At 37.9% G+C, this 15018-nt stretch overlaps 1 protein-coding gene across 2 annotated transcripts in view; it reads left to right on the plus strand.

Moving 5' to 3' along the window:
- Positions 1–15018, plus strand: part of LOC150109381 (ras-related protein Rab-27A-like) — a 122260-nt gene that overhangs the window by 57487 nt on the left and 49755 nt on the right. The window contains exon 1 of one of the 2 annotated variants that reach the window (XM_090407796.1): positions 6669–6885. The exons of the other annotated variant lie outside the window; for it this stretch is intronic. The gene's annotated coding sequence lies outside the window, so the exon portion shown is untranslated. Of the gene's footprint in view, positions 1–6668; positions 6886–15018 lie in introns of those variants that run through there. 2 annotated transcript variants of the gene reach the window in all.

Below are 15018 nucleotides of genomic sequence, written 5' to 3' on the forward strand. Positions count from 1 at the left end.
GTCAGATTATTAAGAATTCATAAGAATTTGACTGATTTTAAATTACATTTTTATTGCATTGACTATAATTTGTAATTGTGTAATTTATATAGTACGATATAATTCAAGATTAAGAAAATTTATATATATATTTTTTTATTATTTGCCGTGGTGAAATGGCGCCACTCATCTTCAAACGCCCTTGTGCGGGGTACAATCTGCACAACCGCACGGGACGGCCCTGCCTGTATATATATTTATAAATGGGGCGAGTCTGCACATGGGGGAAAGATGGCGGCTCGTATGTTAGTGTTTCATGTCGTGTATTATTGATGATGAATTGTGAATTTGATTTATATGTTTTAGCGATTTATTTATGCTTATTCATTAGTAATAGTAGTTAATTGCTTGCTATCATAAACTGTCACTTTATTTTCCATAGTGCTTTATCCAGGTAAGTCATTTGTAATTACAAGGGCGATACTCTAGGCCTACTGCCGCTAGTATTGCCATTGTTTCTTATAGTGACATTTTACTGCTGGTAAACACCTAAGAGTGTCTACGGGATTTGCTAGTGGACCCTCAAAAGTCCACAGGATTATCTTTACCAGCTCGGGACACCTGAGAAATCTCTACTCTTTCTCCATCTGTGTCTTAACATATTTTAAATTATTGTAATGGCAAAACTTCTGAATGAGACCAAATTCGAGGAAATATACATGGAATTCCTCAGACTAGGAAAGCTGCTGAGTGATAATTGGCCGGGAAAAGTGAAATTGTATGACACGTTTCCCCCCGAATGTGTCTCAGACGTTGTCGCTGAAGATCATTTAGAATCGGTGCCTTCTACTCCTTCAGACTTTCGAGAAGTGCGCGCACGCAAAAAGTGAAGAACAACAGAAGAACCGCATAATGACAATACTGAAATGGAACAGGATTCTCAGGGTTCGGACGCCGCTATTTCTCCGAAAGAAAAGGTGCCCCGATCATTCTTAGAGAAAAGCAGAAGTGGGAAGCTTTAAGATCCTCAATGTACAATCTGCATATTGGCTTCATTAAGGCCAAAAACATGGATGAAGGCATAAAGATCCAGCCAGCAACAGTGACAGACTATAGAAGGTTGACCAAAGTACTGGACGACAGAGGCATCTAGTATCATACCTTTGGGCTCAGCTCCGAAAAAAACTTAAAAGTGGTCCTTCGTGGTGTCTGTGAAGACATTGACACAGCAGTAATAGCTGCTGACCTAAATTCTCAGGATCTTCCCCCAGTCAAAGTGAGCAGAATGTACAAAGCTGACAAGACTCCCATGCCATTGGTCCTTGTTGAGATTCATAAAATATACAAGGATATTTACAACTTAAAAACAGTCTGTGGTCTCATCGTCACACCAGAACTCAACCAATACCTGCACAAAGCCGAGGACCACCTCGGCCAAATGTGCCAACTGCAGTGGCCCTCATCCTACGAACTACAAATTATGTAATCAGCACCCAAAGAAAAGAACAGATGGATGGAGGCAGTCAATCAGTCCTTCTCCTACAGTACAAGAACATCAGAGGCCCAGGAATGAAAACCGGAGACTCAGCGGCCATAGTTGGAGACCTCCAATAATAGAGACACCCAAAAGCAAACAAGAAGTTATGCCGATGTGACCCATACAATTAGACCAATTCCAGAACAAAATCAACCAACAACACCTAAAAACCTAACAGCTATTATTACGGCCTCACTAGCAAACATGCTACAAAATTTCAGCCTATCAAACCCTACTGAAACCTCCACTAAAGATTTCTTCGTGAAACGCAGGTCATCCTCACAGCTCTAATAATGAATAGTAACAAACTCACTCCAGCATCTCTTCAGATAGTTGCTTGGAATGCAAATGGCCTCAAAAACAAAATTCTGGAACTCTGAGATTTCACATATAGATATCAACCAGATGTTATATTAATCAGTGAAACTCATTTAAAACCCTCAGACAATCCTAAAATAAGCGGTTATCGCCTATACAGAAATGACAGATTACTCTACAGAGGCGGCGGCACTGCCATATTTATTAAAAACTACATTAAGCACCACTCTGTGAGCAACCCTTCAACAACTAACCTTGAGATCACTGGCGTGGAAGTAGTCACCAGTTCCACTGGCAAACTGAAAATCTACTCAGCTTACAACCCTCCCCAAAAATCTCTACTACACTCTGACATAAATGCCATCTTATCCGTCAGAGAGCCGACCATTATAACCGCGGACCTGAACTCCAAGCACCCTCCATGGAATTGCTCAACCACCAACAAGAATGGTTGCATTCTTTCCAATTACTTAGGATCAAGCAATGCTGTTGTGGCAAGTCCCACCGAACCAACTCATCTCAGTACGTTTGGCACTACTGACATCCTGGATGGATATAGCTATCCTGCAGGATATCAAACTTCAATACAGCATTATATCCATGGATAAACTATCATCCGATCACAACCCAATTCTACTACAGCTGGGAAAACAAGAATCCCTGTCTCCTCCTCACTCCTACATAGCATGGGAAAGACTGTCAACAGCACTGAAGGATTATATTGGACCTGCTCCTCACATACGAACAAAAGAAAAGTAGAAACAAATCTGCCCGCAAGCCAGATCTTTTGCCTGATGACATCATGAACTTGATCAAAGACAAAAAAACAGAGCTAGGAAAAGATTCCGTCACACGTGTGCACCACAAGATAAAACAAATCTAAACAGATTAAATGGGGCAGTAAGAGATGCACTCAAAGCTCATAGAGACCAAGTATGGGATGAAAAGTTATCCTCCATTTCACCTACTGATCACTCCATCTGGAGACTACTGAAAAATATCAAAAACAAAGACAGATCCCTTCCCCCAATATGCTATGACCAGGATCTTGTTCACACAGATGTGGACAAAGCAGAAGTTATAGTATACAATTTAGAGGAGCAGTGCAGGCCTTCGTATGGAAACCTTGACTTTGACCACATATATAAGATTCACAGCAAGGTCAGACACTCACTCAAACTTCCTATCACCATCACTGACCATATTGCACCAACATCACCTGCTGAGATATATGACATTATTAAAAAATTAAAGAACACAAAAGCTCCTGGGCCAGACGGCATTACTAATCAGGTGATCAAACCTCTGCCCAGTAGTGCACCTGACCAGTATAATAAATGCAATTTTAAGATTTCACTATTTTCCTTCCACCTGGAAACTGGCTGACGTAATTCCTATACATACGCCAGGCAAAGACCCACACCTACTGCAAAATTATTGTCCAATCAGTCTCATCTCCAATCTGGGTAATTTTGCAGAGAAGGTCATCCTCTCACGACACTCCAAACCTCTGTAAATGACCTAACCATCCTCCCGAAAGAACAGTTTGGTTTTAGGCAACACCATAGTACTACCCAGCAAATCCACAGAATTGTCGAATACATCACCACCAGCTACAACTGGCGCCAGTGCACAGGGACTGTTTTCCTAGACTTATCCAAAGCATTTCACAAAATCTGGCATTTTGGACTTCTGCACAAACTTATCTCAGCCGGTACCTCACTAAAAATGGTTCATTTAATCCATTCATATCTTCAGAATAGATCAATACAAGTAAAAATCAAGGGTTCTACATCGCCAGCGCCATATCTTTGCTGGTATCTTTGTGGATATCTTTGCTGGAGTGCCACAGGGATCTCTACTGGCTCCATTGCTGTTCTCTATATACATCTCAGACATCCCGCACAATCCGATGACTTCCATTTTGGCCCTGTATTCGGACGGTACGGCAATACTAACCAGATCTCTCAAACCCCCATTTCATTACCAGAGAGCTTCAAGAAAACATTCTAAAGCGGGAGGGTTGGTTCTCTAAGTGGAGATTGGAAGTCAACCCCCATAAAAGCTCATCCGTTCTTTTCTCAAAAAGGCCAATGTCTCCTGTAGGAGATGTGTTACTATTCAATACTAAAATTCCCTGGCAGACAGAAACAAATTACCTGGGTGTAATTCTCGACAAAAAGCTATCTTTCAATCAGCACACCAAGTCTGTGTGCCCAAAGGTATCTAAAGCCATAGTTCAGATCTATCCGCTAATTAATAGAAATAGCAAGCTCAGCAACAGAATCAAATTGCAACTATACCAGATGACTATTCGTCCTATAATCACCTATGCCTCTCCAGCCTGGAGCCACACCTCTAATACTAACATTATCAAGATACAAAGAGTGCAGAACAAGTGTTTGAGAATGATTCTGAACGCTCCGTGGTATGTTAGAAACAATCAACTTCATAGAGATGCAAATATTCTCTATATTTTCTTATTTCTACAATCCTTAGCATCCAAGTTTTTCCTAAAGATGTCCACACACCCCAGCGATTTGGTTCAGCAAGCTGCAGCATACGAGGCAACGGACATATTCAAATATAGAAGACCCAAAGCTATACTAGCATCCCATAGCGATGCATAATCTCCATGCCCATTCAGGGCGAGCAAACTGCTCATAAATTTTATCCTCACTGTAACCACAACAGATAGTGGGGAATATGAAAAGCATCTTGCTTCACCCCTAAAGACATAATTGTCAATTGTCTGCACATTACATCATGAGATATTTCCCGGTTAGGTATGATAGCAGGGGAAAATGATAAGGGCGCTGTTTATTAATTTAAGATTACAAAATCTCTGCTTAAAGCAGAGTAGAACTGCTTCAAGAGTGGAATTTATTTGTTTATTTATTTTGGGAAAAGGGAACTATTTATTAACGGTGGATTGCATTCAAGTAGAAAATTATCAAGGGGATTAGCAAGCATGATAAGTGCTTCTGTTACGAGAGCAAGAAACTAAGCAAATGGGGAATGCGGATGTCTATAGAATGCTGTCAAACTTACTGAGAATGATAAAGAGAAATTACGAGGTGGGAGGAAGGGTTCACTGTTAACAAATGTTTAGGTACCGAGGGACACAGTACCAATTAATGAAACAAAAAGTACCAACTAGTAAAATCGGTACTTTATTTTTGCTTCACTGATTAGTGTTTCATGCTAAGTGCTGTATCTCTCTGTAATTTACATTCATTACATTGAGTTCCCCTATGATTTCTATTTTTGTCATCGTCAGCTAAATTTAATAGCTTACATTTCATATCCGTATTCCTCGTCCAATTTGCTTAGTTTCGCACGCGCAATTGAAGCCCTTATGCAGCTTGTTAATCCCCTTAATCCTTTTCTACTCAAATGCAGTCCATTATTATTATTATTAAATAGCTCTCTTCTTTCAAAATAATAATTATATCATTGCAGCAGTTCTGCTGCTTATTAATTTAAGATTAGAAAATCTTAAATTAATAAGCAGAGTCCGTATCAGTTTTTCTCCAGCTGCCATGCCTAGGCCGATAATATTTAATGATGTAATACATAAAGATTATATGTCCCATCATCCCCTTTTATCAGCAAAACCTGGTTACCCGGGCAGGAAGTAATTGATGCAGATAGCATTCGCAGCTGTTGCTATCGAATCACTGGAATAAACAACAAGGGCCTGAGCTTTTAATCTTCGGCACGGATTACTCAAAAGCTACTATGTATATAAGAATCGAATAAAGGATTATGTTTTTGAGACAAAGAAATGTCACATAATAAAAATTACAAATACGTCTCAGGGAATAATTACGTTGTTGAATGAACATCGCCATGTAAGGATATGGAAGTCATTTTGCTTCTTTGCAAGGTTTTGATACGACCGCATCTGAAGTACTGGGTGCAGATTTGGTCCCAATGAGTACGGAGGGAATAAAGAATCTGTGTGAAGGCTGTAAAAAAAAGAGCTACAAAAATATCGAGACTATAGAATGTAAATTACTAGGATAGATTGAGAATATGTGGACTGAAGACACTGGTAGCCAGAAGAAAGAGGGGTGATATGATAGAGGTCTGTAAACTTTTGAGAGGCGATATGAATTATTCGTTGATTAAATTTTTCATTATGTGGAAGGTGGGGAGAGGACAAGGAGATAGCCATGGAAGTTAAGTTTGTGTGCAGTTGAAAAGGAAGTAAGAGCTACATTTTTCTTTCGTAGAGCTGTGAGTAAGCGGAACAGTTCGCCTGTTGAAGTAGTGAGTGCATCTAGTGTGAATGAGTCTGAAAAAAAAGTATGATAGCTAGTCTAAGTGATGTATGGCCTCCCTAAATGAGTCCTTGACTCACTGGAGGTCCGCTAATAATAATAGGCAGGGTATATATTCCTGGTGTGCTAGGTGTGTGTGTGCCACATCTAAAAAAGTCATGAAGAAATAATTTTTTGAGAAGTTATTTATATGAGTAATTTATTTGAAATGAATTCATTATTTATATCAGTTATTTATTTAAAACAAATAGTTATGAACTGTTACAAATATGAAGACATTCAGAATGTGACTGTAAATCAGATAAAATGAGTGTTTGCTTTCGAAGCATGCCTTGAGTAGTCATATATGAAACATGAGAAATGCGATTCCCTACACGACCAGGCATCAACATTCATTTTTAATGGCTGAAGGTGAGCGGAGACTAAGTAGCACACTTACTAGTGCATCTCACTCACTGAAAATTTGCAATGGAATTAAAGGCGTGTGGGCTGTCAGTAGCACACTTAGTTCTATTCAGTAGATTACATTGCAGCTGACAATCAAAGTGCAGTTAATTATTCCTTGTGATTTCCTGTTAGATAATTTTTTTTTAATTGACATTTATTTTTATCCTTCTTGGCAATGGGAAACAGTTGAAGTATTTTGTGTACATCTTTTTTAAACCAAGGATACAAGGTCAAATACAAGTTAAAAACTGGAAAGAAAAAAAAGTCTGCCTCTTCCAAATTTATGTGGTGTTTACACCTTGGAAGCAAAAAATTGAAGTAATGTATAAATATAACTTTTTTTTTCTCAATAAAGTAAATCTTTTAATACAGATTTGATCATTTTTGTAGTAATGTTCCCTTAAGATAGTACACCCACTGTGAATAGGCAGTTTTTTTTTTTTTTTTTTCCAAACTGCATTCTATCAGACTTTTGCACATGAACAGAGATGTGAAGTTCAGAGAACATATTGCAAAGTTGGCAAAATAGCTCAATCAATAATTACTTGGATGTTTTAGAACACACTGACAAGTGAAGATAGAGAGGTATAAGTAGTATAAATAGTATAGAAATACCAGGTTGCTTCTACTATTGATATATAAAAAAAGTTAGATATATTAGGTTGTTACATCTACAGTAGTAAGTTGAAGCAAATTGGAAGAATGGATATTAGGTTGTTACATCTACAGTAGTAAGTTGAAGCAAATTGGAAGAATGGATATTAGGTTGTTACATCTACAGTAGTTAGTTGAACCAGATTGGAAGAATGGATATGAAGCTAGTGGCATTGATGGCTGACAGACAGACACCATTGAGCAGTAGTGCACTCAGGATTTAATCTTGGGGCAGGGGAGTTGAGTAGACGATTTGAGAATACACACTACACATCGCATACAACCTATGACTGAGCATATGCAATGATCACTAATAAGTAGTATAGAAATAGAAGACGCAACACAACATAAATAAAACAAATGAATTTTAATTAGGAAAAGATTTTTGGAAAATTTATATTTTCTAGTGTTTTTTTCCTTTTCCTTTTTTTGGGGGGGAGCAATCCCCTTGTCCCCCCATGGGCATGCCACTGCCAGAGAGTAGTACATGATTAAGTGGAATCTAGAAGAATGAGGTTGACTAGTGGAATGCCTCAAGTCTCTGTACTAGAGCCACTATGCTTTAATTTGTATATTAATGATATAGAGAATTAAATTTAAGCAGGGATATTCAGTTGTTTGTTGATGATGTAGAGCTGGGGAGGGCAGTAGTTGATAAAGATGATGTAGATATCCTGCAGGATGATTTAAATAAATTGGCATTCTGAGCAAATGGTTATTAATTTAATGAACAATGAACTAACAATGATTATTAATTTAATGTTGCAAAAAGTAAGGTAATCACTTCATGATGAAAAGATTATGTACTTTGTATCATACTGATGACACTAGATTACAGAAAATTGAGGCTATGGATCTGGAGTGACAAGAACAGAGATGTGAAGTTCAGAGAACGTATTGCAAAGTTGGCAAAATAGCTCAATCGATAATTACTTAGATGTTGTAGAACATACTGACAAGTGAAGATAGAGAGGTATATTATTCCTCTCTGTGAGGAATAATATACCTGCCTCATCTTAATTACTGTGCACAGATTTGGTCAGCTGGGTTTCTTAGGAATCAGGAGGCAGTGGGGAGTTTCCAGGGACAAGTTACCAAGCTAGTGACAGGTCTATGGAATGCTTCCTATGATATGATATGATAGATTAAAGATTTATGGATTGCAAAGTTTAGTTGATAATCAGAAAAGATGAAAAATGATATAAACTTGTAAGTTACTAAACGGATTCTATAATAATAATTATTATTATTATTCAGGCCTCCATGGAGTCAAAAGGCTCATCGTGGTAGGTCCTTCCTAAGAAACACAAAGTCTATCAAGACTCATTGAGGGGGGAGATCCCCCCCAAGAAACACAATTCTATCATGCCACTGCTTAAACTCATTGACCGTTCTCGCTCTCACCACTCCATCAGGTAATGCATTCCATGGTTCAACCACCCTCCATGCAAAGAAACCGCTCCTCACCCTCTTGCTCACAGTTTCCTTTAGTAACTTCCAGGGATGGCCTCTTGTCATCACTCCTTCCCGCTGATCAACCAAGCAAAAGAACTCCCTGGTGTCAACCCTGTAACAACCTCTCAATAGTTTAAAAGTCTCCATTATATCACCTCTCCTTCTACCCACAAAACTCTGCAGTCCCCATTCCCTCAGCCAATCCTCATAACTATCATTGTACAGTCCTGAAATCATCTTTGTTATCCACCTTTGTACCCTTTCCACAGTTAATTTATCTCCTTCAAATCCTGAGGACCAAATCTGAGAACAATAGTCCAAGTGTGGCCTGATCAGGGTCTTATACAACGGAATGATAACTGTTTTGTCTCTGCAGGTCAGCATCCTTCTTATTATTGCAGCAATCCTCTGTGTTACCTTCACCACCTTTGCAATATGTCCCCCAAATTTCAGGTTTCTATCAATCATCAACCCCAGATCTCTTGTCTCCCCTACTTCCTCCAGTATAACTCCTCCCATAGAGTATGCAGTGTCCCATCGATGTTTCCCAAACCTCAAGACCTTACGGACCTTACATTTTGCTGCATTAAGCCGACACCCCCATTCATTTGCCCATCTATCTAGCTTATTCAAATCCTTTTGTAGGGTTGCTGCAACTGCACTATTACTAATAATCCTTCCCAGCTTCACATCATCTGCAAACAACTGAATATCCCCTTGCAATCTACTGACAATGTTTTTAATATAAAGGTTAAACAATATAGGTCCCAGTACTGAGCCCTGTGGGACCCCCACTTGTAACCCTCTGCCTCTTTTAAACTGCCCCACAATACACAACTTTCTGATACCTATCAGACAGCCAATCCTGAATCCAGTTGACCAATCTGACATCCAGACCCATGTGCAGCAACTTAAATATCAGCTTTTCATGTGGCACCCTGTCAAATGCCTTCACTAAGTCTAAGAAAATGGCAATATATGCCTTTCCCTCATTGCTTCACAAATCCATGTTGACTCTCACAGATAACATTACCCTCATCTGCCCATTCTGTATACGGTCCTTCACTACTTTCTCCAAGATCTTACTAATTACTGATGACACACAAACTGGCTTATAATTAGACACTTCCAGTCTGCTATCACCCTTATGCAATGGCACTAACTTACCTTCCTTCCATTCCATGGGCACCTTTCCCGTAGCCAGACTTTCATCGAAAAACCAGGTCAAAGGCACTGTCAGTTCCCTAGCACATTCCCAAAAATCGTGGTGAAATATCATCCAGTCCCACAGCTTTACTGACATCCAGAGTACTCAGTATTTGAAACACATTCTCCTCCTGTACCTCTAAACTTCGAACTTGCCCAATCCCTCTAGCATTAAAACTGACTCCTCCAGGATGAAATACACCAATAAAGTTCATTGAACAATTCCACTATGTCCTCTGCATCAGTCACTCTATTCCCATTTTTATCCTGCAGTATCATTCTTCCACAGTCATTTCTCCTCCTACTGGCCACATATCTAAAAAATTACCTAGGATTTTCTTTGGATCTTAGAGCCAATCTCCTCTCATATTCCAGTTTCATCTTCCTTACCATACTAGTCACTCTTCTGACCTGTGTCTTATACTCTTCATGCATCTTCTCTTCACCTGTCTCGTTATATCTCTTCCATAGCCTCTTTTTCACATGCAATTCCTGTTTAATATTGAAATCAAGAGAAAAATAAACTTTCAATGTCTTTCTCTAAAATTCAGAGTAATATAATTAAAAGGTGGCACACCTTTTGGCAACTCCTGTAGGTAAAGATGACCTTGCCATTGCTTCTGCCTGGTATCTCCACTTCTGGGCCTGGCTCCCACTGAAGAAACCTCAATAAAGGTTGAAACTAGTCTGGGTAGTGGCCCTTCCCTTAATGCATAACATTATACATATCTGCAAGGAGATGTGTTTTGCATTATGGGAGATACTTAGATAGGAGTGATGTTAGCTTGGTTCACCTTTGCTACGAATTTCCCGGTGTTGTACTACCTTACCCCAGTCCTGAAGATATTTTCATGCGCAAACTTTGTTTGCTCACACTTGGATAAAGGATTAAACTAAATTTATTATACCTGTTTAATATTGTTTATCATCCACTTTACTCCAAATTGTGTCCTCTTGTTCACTCGTGGTATACAACTTACCATTGCTGCTAACAAATATTCTTTCATAATTTCCCATGCACTAATGATATCCCAGCCTTCCAATTCCTCCCTCCATGAAACTTCCCCAAGTTGACATCTTAGACTATTATAATCAGTTGCCTTATAATTCCACATACGTTCCTGTCTCTTTGATACTCCTGCATGTGTATTCATTTTCCAAGTCAAAACCATATGGTCACTCTCTCCAACTGGTGGGAGAGATGTCATGTCATCTCAGTTATCAACTCTTCTGATGCTATAACCAAATCCAAAACTCTTGAACCTCTTGTTCCCTCTATTACATATTGACTAAGACATTTGTCCCTCAAGAATTCTAGAAATTCCATTCCCTTATTGCTACATGCATCTTCCTCTCCCCAATTTATACTACTGTAGTTAAAATCTCCCATAACAATCATTCTTCTTGCACTTGCCAAACTCAACTCATTTCCTGATCCTCACTCTCTGTGCTCCTGGGTCTGTAGCAACACCCACTAAATATCCTATCTTGCCCACCTCTGCCTCACGCCATATGCTTTCAAAATCATTAGTGCCACTGCCTTCAAAAGTCTCCACTCTTAGAGATAGGTCGTCACTCATCATAAGCAGTACTCCACCACCATGCTTTCCCTTCCTATCCTGTCGAAAAATGCTGTACCCAGCAACTTCTATTCCTGTTATTATATCCTCTTCTGTCAACCACGTCTCGGTGATCCCAATAATTTTTGTCCAGGCTGATGCTCTGTGCCACCAACTCTCCCTTATTCCGGATACTCCTGGCATTAGGATAAAGCATATAAATGCCATTGCTTCTGTACCCAGCGTTATCCCCTCTAGACTCCACTGGGCTCAGTGTTAGCTGATGTCGTCCCCCTTCTCCCAAGTACCCATTCCCACAACAGGCCACACCCCTGCTACCATCCTCCGTGGGACACACTAACTTGTTCAGAACAGCAATCTCTCCAGATGCCTACATCCTTCCTCATTCAAATGTAAATATATGTAAATAAATAAGACTGACATAAAAGAAAATTTTCAATATGTGATGAATAGAGAGAGAATAGGGATCACCTCTGGAAATTGTGTATACAACTGTGGTTAGTAAAGGTGTGCAGACTAGATTTTTTGCTTGGAGAGTGGTGAATGAGTGGAACAAATTGTCAGAAGGAGTTGTGTGTGTCCTGACAGTGAATGAGTTTAAGGGGAGGTATGATAGGTATTATAACTATAAATGTTGGTAAATGTTGGTGTGGAACTCCCACAAGTCGTTTGACTCCATGAAGATACCCATATAATAATAATAATGTTTTAAAAGAAAACAGTTTAAACAAGTATAGCACAGTGGCATTGCTAGAGCTTTTGCCGCCTGTGAATTTTCTACCACTCTCAATACACACCAAAAATACTATAAAAAGTCAAAATGACATATAGGGTAAGGTTCAAAGTGCTGCCCGGGGAAGACCTCCCCCCCCCCTTAACCAACTATGCCACTGGTATAGCAACATATGAGGAATCTGGATAATGAAAGAAAATCTTTCAACAAATAAACATTTATTCAGTCAAAGAAATATGCAAAGTAAATGAAATGTAGAAATAAAAATTTTTACAAATTTTCTTGTTATATTCCCAAGAGAATTTACAGATATCTTTACAAAATATCTCTAGGTGGTAAATAAATTTCATCACTTATGGGACCATCACTCTGGGTTCCCGGATTATCTGATCTGTAATTTGTCCATAATACTATTGACTTACAACTTGTTTTGTTGGTGGGATTTATATAAAATTTTAAAAAAGATTTAATAAAATTGATGCAAGGTTATGAAATGAAAAAACTAATTAAAAACTTTTTGTTTTTTATAGGAATAATATAATAACATGCAAATGTGCCAAAAAACTAATTTCATTATCAATCTTAGGGGAAAGTATTGGTGTACCAGTGTGTGTGAGAGGGTACATCAGATTTTTTTTTCATTGATTGTAAAATGTTATGACAATTGCTTTAAAAATTACAATATGCACTACTGCATTATTCTTGGAATGGTATTGTTGAGATATATGGATAAAATGTAAATACAGTAAATAAACAATAAAGTGTAAACTATCGATTTCATTTTATAACTTCATTAAAAATAAATAAATTTTAAAAAAACGAACGAGACAGTGAGAAGGTTTACATTATAGAAAAAAAAAATTCCCAAGTTGGTAATAGCAACTGTAAAAGGAAATAAAAATAAATTCTGCAATGTCTTTTATTTAGGCAAGGGAATAGGCAGAACTCTTTATCTGTAACTTACTTTCAGAAAGCGATAGACAACTGGTTCCATCCTTAGTCACCTTTGTATTCCTTAACTCCAAGTGATATCCGTTGTCTGAAGTAGTGTGTTCTGCAGTTACTATGGGTAAAAAAAAGTTTCTAGGAGTGGGAAAAAATCACTCAACACTCTCTCTCTAGCTGAAAAAGGTTCTTGTAGTTGGCAACCAGAATCAAATCTATAGCTATCTTTCTTATGGTGGTCTGGCATAATAGAAGGGAGTGTTACCATAAGAATATATAGATACATGTTATAAAAAAGCATTATCTGAATTAGAATATAATAAGTTGGGATATGTATGGCAACATCACATTGCAGGCCCATTACTTACTTTTTCTTAATTGTTACTTGACTGTTTTCTTGAATAAATAAAAGGTACAGTATTAAAATATGCTACAAAGAAACAGCAAATAAACAGTTCAGTATGGTGATTTTAATCACTCCCAATAGAAGGATTAAAATCATCAGCATCAAAGAGAAACTTGCTGTATGGATCACTTGTTCTGATGTGAAAAGTATATTTTGATTTTTGTCTAAAGAAATTGATGATAATAATAATAATTTATTTTTCAGTTTTATCTAAAGAAAAAAAAAATTCTAGACAATTTTTCTTCAGTCTTAAAATATTAAGTATTGTCAAACTTGGTTCATTTGTTCTGGAGTTGTAAGATTTAATGTCTGTTACTTAATAAATAAAAGGCAAGAAGACCTATTGAAAGATTATATCCACTTGGGTGTTGTTTTTGAATTACTGCTTGTGAGGATGATATCAGTTGCATGTGTTCTTCTGGCTGGTTTGGCTCTTTTTGTGGTAGGAAACCCTCTCATTTCCACATGAGACTGGTTAACTCAAATTTTACTTTTCATATAAAGTGGTAGTTATGTGATTTGAATAAAAATTAAAATTGCTTTAAATTTCATCAAAATTGGCTTGTCTGTTTTCTAGTTGTTTACATGTAGATGTATAGATATGATGAAGCTAATACATAATCTGCTGTGAACTCTCTTAAAAACGATGGACTCATTACCCAAGAGCTCATTGAGTGTCTTCCTGTGATTACTCCATGGTATCCTTGGAGGTGTCGCCATGTAATAATGATATTTTTCAGATCAGGTCTGGTGGTGGGAAAATTAGGAGCTATCCTTGGAAACTGAGCAAGAGTGTAGTAAGCATAGATGTTTGGACTACATTTTTTGTTTGGAGAGTGGTAAATGAGTGGAATAGATTGTCAGAGTCTGGTGTGAGTGCCATGACTGTGAATGAGTTTAAAGCAAAGTATGATAAATACTGTTCAATTGTTGGATAGTGCTTGGCATAATGTTTAGGAATTCCCTTGATGAGTCTGAATCCTCCATGGTGAAGCCAATAATAATAAATATTAATGGGAGAGGTTTAAATGGGGGATTATGCAGTTATTTGCAAATGATGTAAAGATGAGGAGAACTATGATGTAGGAGATAACAGACTTTCTGTATTAGCAGATGAATAGACTACCAATTTGGAAATTTGAAAGGCAAAAATTAGATGTGGAGTATTCCATTAGTGGAGATGTGTGGAAGAAGGCAGAGGAGATATGAGACTTGATAGTAATAGCATATGAGGACCTGAAATTCAGGTCCACATTTTAAGAATTCTGCAGACAACACAGTTAATTATGGCAATCAGGAGGAGGATAATGACACATAGAAATAAAGAGATTGTAGTTTCACTATGCAGAGCTTTGATTAGGCTGACTGCTACAGAGATTTAGCAGTCATTATTGATTTTCAACAAGATTAAGAGATTTGGACAGAAATTCAGAGAAAAGTCTTGCACTAGCCAAGTTCCAAAGGAGTGGAAA

This window comes from Typopeltis vanoorti, chromosome 2 (assembly GCF_054136105.1).
Source record: "Typopeltis vanoorti isolate ZY-2024b chromosome 2, IOZ_Tvanoo_1.0, whole genome shotgun sequence".
In the NCBI taxonomy this organism is placed as follows: Eukaryota; Metazoa; Arthropoda; class Arachnida; order Uropygi; family Thelyphonidae; genus Typopeltis; species Typopeltis vanoorti.